The following is a 6,785-nucleotide window of genomic DNA, read 5'->3' as shown; positions in this document are numbered from 1 at the left end:
CTGTCTCAGGCACGCACAGGTCTGCCCCATGTGTCATCCACCGGGACCTCTGTCCCATGGGTGTCCTGTTCTTCCTGTGGAAATTCCACCTCTTCCTCCTCATCCACACAGGTGGACACGGGTGTTCAGGGTTTGCCTCACTGCCTGTCGATCCCTTGGACCTCTGGATGGAGGAGCAGCCAAACCCGAGGTGCAGCCGTCAGATTTCCCTGTGAAGCATGAGGACAGGTGCAGAGAAGAAAACTCATCACAGCCCTGCTGGACTGTGTTCTGGGCAGGGGCTCTAATAGCAGTCCTGGGTCAGTGTCCTAAGATGTGTCTCTCAGCTTCCACACCGGAATTCCATGCTGATAGAAAGAACCATCTGGATGGAGACCTGGTCCCTGCCTGCCCTCTGCTGTCCCTTAAGTATCAGACAGAAACTACTGGCCCCATAATCACTTCTGTCATCCACTGTCTAAATTCTAAATAATCTATACTAGACCCTGAGCTCCATAGAGTCTAACCCCAGGTCACTCTTCCCAGCTCTGAGCCAGGAGCAGGGTGGAGTCTCAGCAAAGCCTGACCATCAGAGCACAGACCCCACCTCACCTCCTAACATCTGTCTCGTGTATCCATCTGTCTGTGGACACCCCATGGCAAGTTACACTCAGGGGACCTGAGCTGCCTCAGATGCCCTGCTGAGCCTCCATGTCACACACACATATGATTCTAGGCCAGGCAGGCACCACTGCAGGGCAGGCTGTGTCATCTGCTGAGCCCTGGGCTCCTCCCACAACCCACATGCCTGATGGTAGAGAATGTCTAGATGGTCCTGCCAGGGGCCAAGCTCTGTCATGGACACACTCCTATGTGGCTGAGGTCACAGAGTGACCAGCAAGTGGGCTGGGTGGCCTGGGCACCAACATGTCTCCAATGTCCCCAGTGAACAGAGCCCAAATATTCAGGTAAAATAAGAGTTATTAATGGAAAATCCTATATTAGGAAAAAGGGAGCAATCACAGCTGAAATCATATATGGGGAAATAACAAGTAACAATTAGCAGAAATGATGCAAGTGTTCTTATTATAAATTTGAATACAGGTAGAGAAATAATTGAAAAGAGTATTGAGTGCAGCACACACGTCTAGAAACAATGATTTCTGCCATTTCTTTATACTTTTGTCCTCTGAAGTTATCATTTAACTCGGCTGTCCTCTTAATGCTCTAACCACAAAAACTGCAATCATCAAATTGACAAGAGACACTCCTGTCTGTGTAACTAATAAGAACCTTGCAATGGTTCAGTGTGTTCTCAGCGTGTGTCTCCTGTTCGTCTCCTCCTCACAGAGTAAAACCCTGACCTGTGTGTGAGCTCCTCCCAGCCCACAGTCTTTGTAGGATAAAAAGGATGTTGGGTGGGACACCAGGATCACACAGCCTGTGTGGCTCAGAGAGACCAAAAGGGTTTCTACCACCTCGACTGCCTCATACCTGGACACCTTCTGACTGATTTTCTTAGCAGCTGGCACAGGAGACCCTTCTTGAGAAATCCCACCACCACCCACGTGTCTCATGTTGTTCATCACAAACTGAACATGTGGAATGTCCTGCAGGCCTCCAGGTCTTTGCAAGTTCCATCCTCCCATTAGCTTGTTACAGCACATGGTCTACACACACAACTCTATGCACTGCTCCTAGTGCGACAATTATCATCCAGAGATGTCACATCCTACTGATCCTGTCCTCATGCCTTGGGCTCCATAAACCCTGAAGCTTTAGTCCTCGCTGGCCACTCTGCCTTTCCCAAAATAATCTCTCAGTAATTAGTGTAATTACTTGTGCTACAATTTGCTCGATTAGTTAACAGTTTGAATTCTAAATGAAAGCCGTTCCTCTGCTGGGTGAGAAGTTCAAGGAATATGGGTTTTATTACAAATAATTTAACCAATTCTTCTCCACTATTTCTAGAACTCTGTACATCTCAGGGCTTCCCTCAGCTCAGACCATGAAAGTGACCAGAGCTCCTCCCACCAAGGCTGGGCCAGCCCCTCCCCTGAGTGCCTGTGGTCATGGTGATGGACATCCCACCCACCTGACACCTGGCTCTCTTCCTGTGAGGACCCCCGCCATCCATCCACAGGGAGATAAGTTCATCACTGCTGACAAAATCCACCCTTGAGATGCAGCAATTTCTCCTGACCAGAACTTTTCATACCCTAATGTGGGTTTGTTTTTGTTTCCACAGTGCTTCTGCCTAAACCTTGGGGAAATGGAGTTTTTTGTGACTGCTCCTACCTTAGATGAAAGGGATTCAGTTTCCTGTCGGGACTGTGGCTCCTGAGCATTTCACACTGTAACTCGTTCACCACACTCACCTGCAACAGACCCAGTGCATGTTTCTAGCTTCATCTTGTGCTAGTTGATGTGTCGTCCAGCAGCCTCCGCCCCAGATCAGCTGATGTCCTGACCTTGTTCTCCCCCAAAGTTCTTGTCTCTCTCCAGATTACAGGTGTCTTGTTTGTCTTATAACTTCACTTATCTGAAATACTGAACAAAGTTTGCTAAATCTCACCTTCTCCAGATTGTGTTTCAGATTGTGTTTGAAGTTGTTGTTATGATAAGAAGCACAAACTGTTACTCGGCTGCTCACCTCTCCATGCTGAGCAGCAGTTAGATTTGTAGCACCAAGAAACTGGAAAATATCCAAATATTATTCTGCAGCTTAATAGACAAACTGTTTTAAATTCATTAATTGGAATACTGCCCATCAGTACAAACAATAAATACTTGATACACACAAGATGGTTAAATTCACAGGCGTGTATCCCAAGTAGAATAAGCCAAGCAGATAAAAGGGCATAACATGACATTCCATTTTTATGTTTTCTAATATAAAGTAAAAATATAAATATAAATAAAATATAAATATATATATGTCTGTGTGTGTGTGTGTGTGTGTGTATCAGTAGTTGCCTTGTGGTAAAGTACAGGAAGGAAAGAATAAAAAAAGAGAAATTACAGAAGAACAAATATTGAGAGTAATTGATTTGTTTACTATATTGATAACAATGGTGGCTAAGTCAATACTTATTAAATGAACACTTTTTGTGAAGTTTGATAAATGTCAATTATACCTCGTTAAAGTTACTGTAATTAAACAAATACTTGGGTAGGGAAGGAGTGATATAAAGATAGGTGAAAATGTGTGAAGCGACAATCTTGAAACTCATCTGAATGGATTCTAGCTCTATCTGTGTTTTTAGATAAAACGTAGAATGAAATACATCACACATGTTCTCATTATAGAAAAAAGGTCCTGCAAACCTCACTAGGAAGGTCCATCTCTGTCCTGAGTGTGTTTAGGGAGGAATGTGATCCAGTGTGAGAAGCACAGCCCCAGACACTGCGATGGCACTGATGAGTCTTATGGACACTGCACATGTCCCCTATACTCCAGGGTTTACTTTAATCTGTAAAATGGAAGGAACATTGGCACCCCAAAAGCATGATTTTTGTGCCTGTTTAATAATGAAAGAGCATGATGAGTGTTGTGTATATCACAGCACAAACACACAATTAAAAAAATCACACTTTCTCAATTGCCAAAAAATTCTTTGTGGGCACTGTCATCTGCTCTAGGAAGTGTCCCCTCCATAGGCGTCCAACCCCAGGTCTAGCTATATAGCAGGAAAATATGCAAATAGGGTCTCCCTCTGCTGATGAAAACCAGCCCAGCCCTGACCCTGCAGCTCTGGGAGACGAGCCCCAGCCCCAGATTCCCAGGAGCTCCCATTCGGTGATCAGGACTGAACACAGACGACCCACCATGGAGATTGGGTTGAGCTGGGTTTTCCTTATTGCAATTTTAAAAGGTGATTTATGGAGAGCAAGAAACATTGAAAATGTGAGTGGGTGTGCGTGAGAAAACCAGTGGAATTGAGTGTCATATTCTGACCAGGATGTCTCTGTGTTTTCAGGTATCCAGTGTGAGGTGCAGCTGGTGGAGTCTGGGGGAGGCTTGGTCCAGCCTGGAGGGTCTCTGAGACTCTCCTGTGTGGCCTCTGGATTCACCGTCAGTGACTACTACATGGTCTGGGTCCGCTAGGCTCCAGGGAAGGGGCTGGAGTGGGTTGGTCTCATTAGAAACAAAGCTAATAGTCACAGCACAGACTATGCTGCATCTGTGAAAGGCAGATTCACCATCTCAATAGAAGATTCCAAAAGCACTGTCTATCTGCAAATGGACAGCCTGAAGTCTGAGGACACAGCCATGTATTACTGTGCAAGAGACACAGTGAGGGGAAGTCAGTCTGTGCCCAGACACAAACCTACATGCAAGGGCACGCAGGACCACCAGGGGGCGCAGAGGACACACTGAGCAAGCGCCAGCCCTGGAGCAGGTGCAGGTGGAGGTTGAGTGCTGGTTTATGTTTGTGCTCTTGGGCTTCCTCTTCATCAAAGAGTTTCCCAGAAATCCCCTCTAGATTCATGACTCTGGGTTTACCACTGACATCTCTGAATTAGAGCCCTCATTGTAGCAGGAGGACATATTCTCACATGCACACTAGTCGGGGTGTCACTTATGAAATCAGAGTCCTGAGGAAGCTCAGAGGACCTTGTCAGTCTTTACCAGACAGACTCAGGGTGGAGCCCTCACTGGATTTTACCTTTAAAGATGCTCTTTGAAACTCATATTTGAAGCAAGAGGAGGCTGGATCAGTGAAATCCAGTAGATTTTACATCTGACCACCTTCCTTTGCAGGTGCAAACTAGACTCAGCACTGAACAGGATTATTTCTGATTTTAGTGCCTCTCCACTTATAAGACACAGGATTCTGCACTTAAAAATCTCTTTTCAGTCTCTATGATAAAATCCACTGTTGGTCTGTGGAAGCTAACAGCGTTCTCCTCGGATAGAACTGAAGTCTCTGGGGAGAAAAAGATTGCGGTCTAAAAGAAGATGACAAAGGGAACAAAAGCAATTTCTGGTAATGAGTATGTACCTAATACTAATCTGGCCCCTACATCATGGGCAGGAAGGGGGCAATCAGCTTTTTATCTCATGAATATTCAAGATAAATAAATAAATAACGAAGATGAGATTCTTGGGTCTTCTTCATTGCCTGGTGACGGCTCCCCAAAGGGAGTGTCTCAGTTGTCAGACATGGGTCTGTGGGGACAGCTGTGAGTGTACATGACTGAAAGAGACGGATTCCCTCTATTCCCAAGTGTCTTTCTTCAGGTGCAGGTTCAGGAGTTGGGCTCAACAGTGGTGAAGCCCTTGGAGAGACTCTCTCTTACTTGTGCTATCGCTGGATTCTTTATCACAACCAGTGGTTTCTGCTTTGAATTGATCCTCTGAGCCCTTGGGTAGGAGCTGCAGTGGATGAGCTACATTTGTCATTATGAGAAATGACACTGCAGCCTGTCCGTCAAGAATTGAGTCTTCATCTCCAGAGATGTGTCTAAAATCCAGTTCTTCCTACAGTCAGCTCCATGATGGCCGAGGACATGGCTGTGTGGTGCTGTGCAAGAGAAGCAGAGACAGTGTGAGTCCAGACACAAATCCCCCTGCAGGAGAACAGGGGACCTCCACGGAGCACTGTGGGCACACCCAGCAGGTGGACCTCAGGGCAGCTGCAGTTCAAGCCATGGAGGGTTTTCCCTCAGAAGCTGTGGTTTCCCACCAGGACCTGCCTCCCAAAAGCCTCACAACACAGTAAACCCAGGTAAATTTCATCACTTTCTACATCACTTTTTTTCCCCCTTTGGGTTCCAGGACTTCCTGACTTTACCTGTCTGTCTCAGGACAGGATGTAGAAGGATATTTCTTAGTAAGGTCTTTGATTGTAATACAGGTGACGACATAGTGTCAGTTGTCAAGTTTATAGACATTTAGTGCATTGATGATTCTCCTGTTGACCCTCGAATCTTCCCTCCATCCTCATGTGGTTCTCCTCCAACTCTCATTCCAGTGAGTCCTCCCCAATCTTGGGTCATCAATGAGTTTCCTTTTGATTGATCTGACTAATGTTGTATATGCTGATATTAGGTCAATTATTAACAGAGCTATGTTTTCACAGGACATTTGGTGATGCCTGAAGACAACTCACTGTCACAATTGGGGTGGTGATTGTCCCAGTGGTATCTATGGTAAAAAGACCATTGAAGTTGCCAATCATCCTACAGTGCTCAGGACAGCACCCACTGCAAGAATTTACTTAGTCCCAAACATCAACAGGGCTGATGTTGAAGAACACTGCTACAATGTCCTAAAAGTGCTGAATTGTTAGGATGTGAGGTCGCTGTGTCATGATTCCTAAGAAATCACAGACATGGAAACATGTCATCCGTATATTTGTAGTTGATCTTGTGAACACATTCCTTTTTTTTTTTTAAAGTATTCCTTAATTACAATGCTAATTGTCAACCCATGTGCCCATGATGAGAGGGCCAGATTCATACTGGGAACATACCCCTTACCAGAAATTAATTTTGTACCCCTTGTCCTCCGCACACTTGTACCCCAACCACCCTCACCCTCCACCTTTCCTACCCACTCTGCACTTTAGCCCTAGGAATGTTCTCACCCTCTGTAAGACCAAGGCACTACCATAGTCTGTCTTTCCTTCCTTCCTTCCTCTCTTAGCTCACACATATGAGTGAGCACATGCGGTATTTATCCCTCGGTGCTTTGCTTATTTCACTCAACATAAGTTTCACCAGGCTCATTAATTTTCTTGAAAATGGGATTATTTCATTCTTTTTTATGGCAGAGTCATATTCCATGGCATATATATGCC

General features: G+C 45.4%; 1 pseudogene; it reads left to right on the top strand.

The window, feature by feature from the left end:
• The first annotated feature begins 3,808 nt into the window (after positions 1-3,808).
• On the top strand, positions 3,809-4,360 carry LOC103581657 (annotated as a pseudogene).
• The last annotated feature ends 2,425 nt before the right edge of the window (positions 4,361-6,785 follow it).

Source organism: Galeopterus variegatus, unplaced genomic scaffold, assembly GCF_000696425.1.
Source record: "Galeopterus variegatus unplaced genomic scaffold, G_variegatus-3.0.2 Scaffold13619, whole genome shotgun sequence".
NCBI classification, from domain to species: Eukaryota; Metazoa; Chordata; class Mammalia; order Dermoptera; family Cynocephalidae; genus Galeopterus; species Galeopterus variegatus.
The sequence above is the reverse complement of the archived record's forward strand: the minus strand, read 5'-3'. Positions and strand labels throughout refer to the sequence as shown.